We start from the raw sequence: 10,586 nt of genomic DNA, 5'->3' as shown, positions 1-10,586 counted from the left end.
GACCAACACGAACACGAACACATACTACAAAGTAGGTATCAAGTACCTATATGACATTTTCAGTGATGTTTTTCTCGGTTTGTTTTGTTTCATGTTATTTCCATTAAGCTGGCTTTAATTGAAAATATTGTTTTCGTAATCTTTTTCTTTTCATTCTTTGTCATCATTTTCATAGTTTTAAATTTTCATAGTTGCACTGATTTGCTGACACTTCACTGCCTCATTCTTTTTCTTCTTGCTTCCCACATCTTGTAAACACTATGTTTATTTTCCTCCATTTGCTTTTCATCATTACTGAATAAAAGGTTTGCCAATATTTCGGTGCTATCTTCCACATGTGGTCGTTGCAACGGCTCAATTACAGATCTCACATCATTGAGCGCTTCGCATCTTAACCCTATTCCTGGCGGGGGGCCTCAGGAGCCCCCCCCCCTGAGGTTTTTTGGTTATTTCTCCCAAACGCGTTGAGCTAGGAAGCTCAAATTTTCTGACTTTTCCTAAAAGGCTTCTACGCAACATGTCTGAAAATTTTGAGTTGATCTGACCTCAGGTCAGGTCACCAGAGGCGGTTTGGTGACCCTACCTCAGAAAAGTTTGCAATCACGCCAGAGCTAGAGTTTTTGACCGATCAATTTCTTCTCTTCAGGTTTTAGTTAGGGTACCAGTATGTGCAATTTGTATATCTCGGAATTTTGATATCGGTGACCTAAGGTCAGGTCAGTTTCGCGACCTCCCCATTATAAGTCAATGGGGGAAAAATCAACTCCCTGTTTTTACCACTAAAACGGGTCGGAATGGCCCCATATAACATACATGACTTCATATACGATCAACCTTCACTACCTTGAGGTCTGTTTTGCTGTTGGGCAGCTGTGAGGTCATGTGACGTCATCAAAGGTCACCAAAGGTTTTTGGCCAATAACTCCGTACAGGAACAAGATACAGACGCGTGGATGGTCTCATTGTGTTCAGCTCGTCAAGACGCATCGAATGATATACATGATGACCTCGAGGTCACGTGACCTGAGGTCAACCTTTGACCTTGACCTTTCGAGGTCAACATATATATCATTCGATGCGAATTGACGAGAGGATCACGATGCTGCCCTTAGTTTGTTCCTATCTTGACTAATTCGAAAGTTATTCGAGAAAAACTCTCTCCATATCCAGCGCCGCCATTTTGACTTTTTCGACCCCTGTGACGTCATCTTTGACCTGACCTGAAAATGACCTTGGTAAAAATTGTAGATCTTGACCGTGCGTATCCGATGCCGTTTACCGCTTGTCGCTATCTTGCTTCGTTCTCGAGATCTCAGGGGGGGGGGGCGAATCGGCCCCCCCCGCCAGTTTCTTGTCCCGGCGGAGCCCGCCAGGAATAGGGTTAAGGGTGCGTTTCACGCGACCTTTATATCACCTGGCGAGGAGCTTGCTGACATAGAGATACGTTTCTAGACCAGTAGATGGCCCTAGCGCTGAACGCCGGTTTGTTGTCATAGGACAAGTATCACATTTCCCCTGTCCATCCATCTGTTAGCGCAGAGGGGTTGGACTGCCGGGCCGCCCCTCCCCATCCGCGCCCCGCGAGTTCGGGGAGGAGTGGCACGGGTCCGCCACGCCGGTCAGGCCGAGCGGGAAGGACCAGATGTCATGCTCTCAGTCGAACCACATTGGGCCGAACCCGCGCCAACACACACTGATAGGGAAAGACCGGAAAAATAAAAGGGCTAACAGAATGAGGTACAGGAAAGCAGCTTCAGTCACATTCATGGTGCTAGCTTCATTAATCCGCGCTTGGGGAAATAGGGCGTTTTTTGGTCAAACTTGCAATTTTTTTTTGCCCGCATAAGCGCCGCGAAACTTGGCATAGCTTATCATACATCATTTTCTCATCGTGTGTGAAATTGTGGAACCCCGGTCTCAGAAGTTTAGGTCACCCAGTTCAGGTATATCCTAGATGCTCGAAACTCGGGTTATTGCATGAGCTATCAGCATGAGCTACACTGTATAGCACCGGACTATCGCATCAGAAGGCACAGAAGAATATGCTTTATAAAACACTTTCTTTGCAATTTTGTCACCGCTTCAGGGCTACAGTGAATGCCCGAGTCCTTTGAAACAGATGTAACAATACACGATGTATTGTGCACGATGCAGTGCACGATGTAATAAGGCCATTGTTATCTACAACTTGTACCTATGCCTCGGAATCTTATCAGTTCATCCGGACTTATGTCCCCCAAGAAATCGTTCGGGTCGGAGCTTTCGAATTGCATCACAAAACATCAGCGTGTTGTAATCGAGTTCGTGTGTATCGGTCGCAAAATTGAGGACGTTTTGCGACGGATTGGATTCCCCGTGATGAGGTATACATCGAAATAGGTAACCTTTTTATGCAAAATTATCAACTTCGAAATTTGACCTTTTTTACCAGACCTTGACCGAACCTCCAACAGAAAGTAACCTAAACCGTCCCTCATGGTCGTCTAACCAAAACCATTGCGTTGGAAATGAAAAATTGGTCACAAAACATGCATCACACGGCCCTAGTAAAGTTTGGTTCATGTGTTGACCCTTGGTGACCTGACCTCTGTGACCTGACCTGGTATCAGTGACGTCTTTTAGCAACTATCTGTACAAGGTGTCCCAAAATTAATGTCACACCCTCACACAACCTTTGTTTTGCCTTCTACTGCGCAATATCAATATAATTTCACCGGTACTGGCTCCCGGACCATATACGCTACATTCTAGTCACGTCACCTTCGAATTTTTGTGACCCTGACCAGTCAAGGGGTGTACGGAGGTCATTTCCGGGGCAGTACCCAGCGCGCGCGGACCAGGTGTCCAGGATGGCGAAACTGCAGAGCAAATCGTCCCGCAGCGGGGCAGTCGGCATGGTTGCCGGTGGCATGACCCACGGCCAGGTCGCCGAGGTACTGGGCATGAGTTGTCGCACGATTTGGCGCTGGTTATCACGTGACAGAAGCGGATAGACGCCTGGGAACAAGCTAGGTCGCGGCAGGAAGAGTTCCACCAGCCGGGATAGCGCAGATCGTCATCGCGAAGTGCGGAGCTAAAGACGGGCTTATCCACAAGGAAACTGGCAAGGAGGCTGATTGCCAACAGTCATCCAGTCTTCAAATTGATAATCCATCGGTACCGGAGGATGTCTCTAAAGCTGAAGCCCAACAAGCCACCTTTCCAGCCGAAAACTTCTGCTGAACATGTCCAGGGCCATCTTTCAACAAGTCGGCGCCCCGGCTCATCGAGCTAGAACGACGAAGGACTGGTACAGATCGAACTTCCCAGCATTCTGGAAGAAGGACAAATGGCCGGTGAATATCCCCGACCTGTCGCCGATAGAAAATCTTTGGGCGATTGTCCTGTAAGAGGTGAGCAAAACGGCGCCAGGATAACCTGAACGCACGCTGACGAGAGAAGGTGGGATGCATATGTAGGAAAAGCGCGCCTCTCATGTTTGTTATTTTAATGAAATTGACGCTGGAAAGATGTGACATTATTTTTGGGACACCTTGTACTAGGCAATCGACGTTTTGTCGATGATTTTCGATAAAATGCCTTTTAACCCTCGCCCGCACATGGGGGGGGGGGTGGTTGCCACCCCCCCCCCCAGGCAGTCTTTCTGCTCTGCACTCAACATTTTTAGAGCTAGAAGGCTGATTTTTCGTATAGCTGCTCGTCCATCCTTTCTTGATGTCCACTGAAAATTTCAAGTTTCTGTGATTTTTGGTTTCGGAGATATGACCTTGTTTTTCAGGTCATGTCATGACCCAAATGGCCAATTCTCAACATCTTGCGTTTGCCATGGGCCTTGTGAGCTTTTGACACCCTGATTTCGGCCTTTTTTGCCAGTCTTACCTCCCACCTATCATGGAACATGTTGTTCGACGATGTACAGGGGTCAAGGTCAGGGTCAAGGTCAACCTAGGTCATCTAAGATAATTGCGTTTTAGGCAAGCTGAATTTACTTTTTGTGAAGTTTTTTGACTGCATTTTTGGTAAAAGCTTCTCAGATCATGATTTCATGTGATATGGACCCAAAAACAATCGGTGCACACATCAGTATACACACAGACACACACAGACATACAAACACATATAATTGACCTTGACCTAACTTGACCTGAAATGACTTCAGCAGCAAAATTCTGGTCGGATAGTGTGACATAGAGGTTCTAGCTGGCTTGGCACCAGAAAACAGCATCGTCATCGGTATTTGATAAGCAGCGCACTTGATATCCAACGGTGACCCAAAATAGCAACATTTTTTAGTTTGACCTGACCTGGAAGGTCAATGACTGACCTGAGAAGGTAAAACTGGGTATCATTGGATTCGTCTCTTCCCAAAGAATCTTTTTGGTCTTTACTGCTAAGCTCTATCTCCAACAGGAATGAAATGGCGCGGGGGGTGGCAACCCCCCCCCCCCCCCCATGTGCGTTCTAGGATGGGAAAATGTCATGTGCGGGCGAGGGTTAATCAATGTTAAAACGCATTTTCTAGAAGGCCCGGGAACAGTGAAACATTTTAACTTTCACCTGACCTGTGACGTCATCAGTGACCCTGTGGTCAATGAAATTAATTTTCTCAAGGCAACAGGGCTATCGAACGCCGTTTGAGTTTTGCGAATCCGTCCAATAGTTTTGGAGATACGGGGGGGGCAAAAAATAGCCCCCATCAATGTGAGAAGGTCAACCTTTGACCTAGGCCTTTCGAAGTCAACACATATGTATATGCTACGAGGCGAAATTACGAGAGGATTACGATGCTGCTAATTGCTATTATGCAGTTTTTGCCGTACTTTAGTGTGACTTCAAAAGTGATACGTGAAAAACTATCTCTAGAGACGCTATTTTGACTGAAATGCAATCAATTATACATCATTTTGTTGCTAATTCGTTGAGAAACACGGTCATGAAGGTCTCATGTCGCTATCTTTCATTGATTCGCCAATATTGGCTAAGTAATTTGGATAATTGCAGCTTTCCCCGAAATTTGACTTTTGACCTGCCATAACTGGGTCAAATATTGAATTCGGGTAAAAAATAAACCACCAATCGCAAGTAGGTACTCGGTGAGAGCAAGCGACTGCTCTTTGTTGCGAAGCGAGCTACGACGCTTAGCCCTGCCAGGACGAGGGTTTTGAAATAACAGCCGAACTGATATTTGGTCTCACGTCACTTAGGGTCTATGTCTCCATGGAATTTGTAGGTATTGCTGGTTATTTTCATTATTTATGTTCAGTACCGACTGCCCAAGTCAGGTCAAATACATATTGTATAAATATACCTGTTCGCTGTTCGTAATACCACTCACACAAACTGACTTCTTTCAAAGTTGTCAGTTTCTCACAAGCTCTTCCCGGCGTACTCCCGATCAAGAGTGAGAGGCGCGCGATAGGAGACGCCTGGCTGGGCGCCGCTCATGGATAGATCGTGGGATGAGTCTCCGACCCGTCTGGTCACGGCGAAACTTAGCAGGGAGGGTTCAGAGCACCTCGACGGCGGCCGAACGCCAGCGGAGCGCCGTAACTAATGGGTGTGACACTGTGTCAACAAACGCCGCTGAGTGACGAGCCGAGGGGACCGTCGAAACGCGCGGGCCATACAGCCAGAGACATCTCTCGGCGATTTTATAAACTAGCTGTGCAATGACTTTCAAATGAATAGAACTGGATAGTGATGCATGCAATGATGATTCACTCTACAGGATTGTGTAGAGAATCGATGTCTTTATGATTCCTAGCAGCCACATTTTTGAAATTGTTGTCATGGCTTTCATGCAATGCACTGCAAGATGAAAATTGTATCATGCAAAACATAGAACAAAATTTGAAAAAAGGCTTGCTAAGAAATGTTTTCCTTGACTTCTTCAGCCCAAAACTGCAAACATCACAGTCGTACGACAATCCGCTATTGAGTTCTATTCGTTTGAAATTTTGATTTTGCAATATGTTTGTCTCAATTGCTCAGTATACATGGATTGCAGAACAGCGGTAACCACTCTGTGCTGACGAGGTTAACGTCCTTCATAACATATCCAAAAACGAAGGCAATCGAAGCAACGATGCTCTAGATATTTACGGAAAACGTTTCTCATAGCGTTACGCGTGAAACGCAGCCTTAAGAAAAAATGTTCCAAATCTTCTGATTCTCGTCTGCAGAGATCGCATAGGCTGTTTGATTGGTTGATTGATTGGAATTGTCTGCTTTTTATTTGTAATATGTTCGATCTTGCCCTGTACAGGCATACAGAGGCTGCTGTGTTATCATATACTTTTTCTTCCCTTATCTCAGTTTTACACTTTCGATATAATGAAATGCTTGTCTTTTGTTCTTTCCCGTCTTCCCGCTTCTTTTTATCATATTTTTTTCAGTTTATCCTTCAGTTCTTGTTTCGTCATTCCTTCAAGTCTTGCTATATTCAAGTCTGCTTCTTGTAGATATTTCGTTGTATGCAGATATATGCAGCGCGGTGAGGGACGAGGCACGCGTCGGTACTCGTCTACTCTATGATTCATGGCTTTGGACGGAGACGGAAGTTATTATGCTAGGTGATAACTCATAGCACTTTTGATAAGTCCTTGGCTACGGCAGTGCCTCCAATATGTTCATTCAAGAGTGTTTACCTGGCTTAGCAGTGTAGGTACCTGGCAGCGTGGAACTTTGCATGTCACGTCTCGCGCGATCTTCCAACCGTGCTATCGCTATTCTCTATGTGACTTGGTCTACTCCTCCTCGATAAGGGAAGCATGGTCCACTGTCCAAGAGCTTGTGTACGGAAGTTGAGATTGTGTGTGTCATATTGGGCCTTAGCGCCCTAGCTGAGCAAGGATGCCTCGTTCGAGTGGAAACCAAGAAGAGTCTGCCAATAAAGGGATCTCTCTCTCTCTCTCTCTCTCTCTCTCTCTCTCTCTCTCTCTCTCTCTCTCTCTCTCTCTCTCTCTCTCTCTCTCTCTCTCTCTCTCTCTCTCTCTCTCTCTCTCTCTCTCTCTCCCTCTCTCTCTCTCTCTATCTCTCTCTCTCTCTCTCTCTATCTCTCTCTCTATCTCTCTCTCTCTCTCTCTCTCTCTCTCTCTCTCTCTCTCTCTCTCTCTCTCTCTCTCTCTCTCTCTCTCTCTCTCTCTCTCTCTCCCTCGCTCAATCTAGAATACTCTTCCGTTGGCTGATACCCGTCCCCTGAACCCATTATTCTCCGAGAATACCCTGTAGGTGCCCACTATCCAGACACACACACAACTGCATGTTTCCAGTGACCAGTCAACCCCAGACTTCAGACTTTGTGTCCAGCCTGCCCTGTCCCCATCCCCGCAGACTGCCGTCCAGCTGCAGTCACGGACACCTGGTCAGAAGACATGAGCGCCTCGAGGCCAGTACGCGGAGCCCAGACGGCCGGCCGTGCTCTCCCTCGTAACTTGTGGGCGGCCTCGCTCCCCTGCGCCGCTCCTGGCCCTGACACACCCGGCCCCTGCGCGCTGTCTGGCTCTGATACGGCCTATAACGCTGTCCCTTCCGCTGGGAGTGCGTGCGCGGACGGGCGGAGGAAGCGGACGGCGAGCGCGGACGAGCGGGCGGGCGGGCGGACGGCCGTGCGGGGTGCTGTTGCCTCAGACTTATGGGCGCCGTCTGCAGAGTTCATGATTGGCCCGCGGCTGTGGCGGCGGCGGCGGCGGTGCTACACAGGTGGATCAGGGACGTTGTGGATGTTCTAAAACTAGGACCCCATTGGCCTCGCAGGAAATGTTTGCCAGGAAAGGGAAGGTAACATTTTCTGGGAATGTTTGCAGTTTGCGCGCAAATTGGTTGTAAAGGAATGTTGCACTGAAAACAGTTTAACCCAGGGCCGGCGAGTAAACCGGTGTTTCGCGGGTACCCCTATCCGCAACCATTTTTAACCACCCTCCCAGGAGTACAGTAAGGTCCCATTGCAGTGTAGCCGTATCTGCCTCAGCGGTTATATCCGCTCAGAGCAGGCATGACTAAAAGGGGTTACCCTCCACGCCTACCCTTCGCCGACCAAGTCACGAGGGCCAAAAAAACTCCCACGCTGTACCATATTTGAGGGAAATTATCTATATTATGACAATCTCACACCTAGAAAACATCGGTGAGAAAGTTTCACGTCGGTGGGAACGGTCAAATCGAATTCCCATAGAAAATTCGACATGACCCAGTCACCGGTAGTCGTACAGACCGCCCGAGATCAAGAAGATGTCTCGCTGATTGATTGATTGATTGTTGAGTAGATGCTTCGGTCCGCGTGGACCATTTCGCACCATAATAAGTTACCTATTTAAGATGGGAACGTGAAGATAGTTATTTCTAGAGGCTGTCGAGGAGGTCTATTGTGGAGAGAAAAGAGAAAAGAAGCTTGAGCAAAGCGGAATGTTCGTCTCCTAAAATAACAGACATTGTCATTGGCACGCCTTGTGCCCGACAGTAGTCTTCCATTGGTTTCCTTTTTCTAGCGTGATTTAAACAGTGTAAGACAATGTGTTCGATGGTGAGTGTTGTCCTGCATCGTAAACATACAGGTCTTGGTTGTCGAGAAAAAATGAATGCATGAGTGAGATATGTATGACCTATGCGCAACCTTGTCAAGACCTTTTCTTCTCTTCGGGACGGACGAGTTGATGATTCCCAGTGAGCTATAAGTGGTTTAATGCGATGAAGGTGTGTACCTGGACCATCCGTGTCCCAGATGCGCTGCCAAAGTTGATGACAATGACGTTTTATTGAAGACTGAATACTACTAATATCAATGGAAGTTTCAGTTACGATAGGGAGATCCAGAGATTGCTTAGCATATCTATCTGCTTCCTCATTTCCGTGGATACCACAGTGGCCTGGTACCCATAAGAAATGTAGTTGTACCTCTTTTTTCCTTAATGCTTCATGAAGGTTTAGAATGTTGATTTTGATGTGCTGGGTCAATTCTGGATTTTTCAAGTATTGAATGACAGATTTTGAATCGGTGCAAATGCATGCATGCTGAATACTGTTTTGCTCAATGAGTTTAAGTGCATGCAAAACCGCATGCATTTCCGCCGCGAATACTGATGACTCATCAGGTAGCCTCAGCTTTGCATGTGGGAGGCCTGGAGAATAAATGCCAAAGCCTACCTTATTGTTTTGTTTCGATCCATCCGTATACAGAAAATGGAAGCGAGTGTGTGCTGCTCGGAATTTCATAAACGTTTGCTGTATTTCAGTCGGAGAGTATGAGTCCTTTTTCTCGGTGATCAAAAACGAAATAACTAATGGTTGCATCATCCATGGCGCCACTCCCAAGGGCGGTAGTGGAGTAACTTCAGGTAAGTTATATTCTATATCTTGCTGGTATTTTGTAACTCTGGAAGCGATTGTGAGGCCAGTTCTTCGTTCACATCTCCCAATGTAGCTAAAGTGTAACCGAGGAAGAATCGATATTGCTTGGTAAGCTGCGTGAGATGGGAACTGTTTTATTTTTGTATAATATCGTAAGTTCAAGTTTATTCGTCTGATATGCAGGGGAGGTATATTCGCCTCCACCTGTAGGGACAGTATTGGCGATGTCCTCATGGCACCCAAAGCTAGACGAATAAAGTTGTTTTGTATGACCTCTAGCTTCTGTAAGGAGCAACGGCTTCCTCCAGAATACATAACTGATCCATATTCTATTACTGGTAATACTATGCTTCGGTATAAACGGAGTAAAGTTGAACGATCAGCACCAGCTGGAGTACTTGTGAGGCATCGGAAGAGGTTCAGTCTTCTTTTGCATTTTGTTTGTACATGTTTGATGTGCCTATTCATTGTTAACTGGGAGTCCAAAACGACCCCCAGAAACTTGAAACTTGAAACCCGTGGAATATCGGAACCATGTAATTCTGGAAGCTTCAAGGGTGAAATCCTGGTGTTTCTGGAAAAAATCATAAGTGCCGATTTCGCTGCCGAAAATTCTAAGCCGTATGTTTCTGACCACCTTTCTACTTTATGGAGAGCGAATTGCAAGCGTTGAATACCATAATCATAATCAGAGTCGGTACACCAAAGTGCGCTGTCATCCGCAAACAAAGAGAAGGAAATGCCGTCTGGGATGTTGCTGAACAAATCATTAATCATAATATTGAATAGAATTGGAGAGAGGCAGCTACCCTGAGGAAGGCCATTCTGTGTCTCGTGAACATTTGAAAAAATAGAGCGAATCTTCAAGCGGAAACGTCTGGTTCCAGACAGAAAGTTGTAGAGATAGAATGCCATATGTCCTCTGATGCCAAGTTGTGCTATTTTGTGTATTAATGCAGGCTTATGGACCATATCAAAAGCGTTTTTGATGTCCAAAAAAATTGCTAAAGTGTGATGTTTCTTTTTGTATCCTTTCCTTATGTCACTTTCAAGGCGAACTATGTGGTCAATCGCAGAATGATTGTTTCGGAAACCACATTGAAACTTGGAAAGCATATCCTGTTGTTGACTTATAAATGAAAGACGTGATGCAACCATCCTTTCAAGCAGTTTTCCTAAACAACTTGACATTGCGATAGGTCGATAACTTTTCGGGTCGTATCGGGCTTTACCAGGTTTCA

The sequence above is a fragment of the Amphibalanus amphitrite genome, unplaced genomic scaffold (assembly GCF_019059575.1).
Source record: "Amphibalanus amphitrite isolate SeventyFive unplaced genomic scaffold, NRLGWU_Aamphi_draft 000043F_arrow, whole genome shotgun sequence".
NCBI lineage: Eukaryota > Metazoa > Arthropoda > Thecostraca > Balanomorpha > Balanidae > Amphibalanus > Amphibalanus amphitrite.
Note: the sequence above shows the minus strand (reverse complement) of the source record.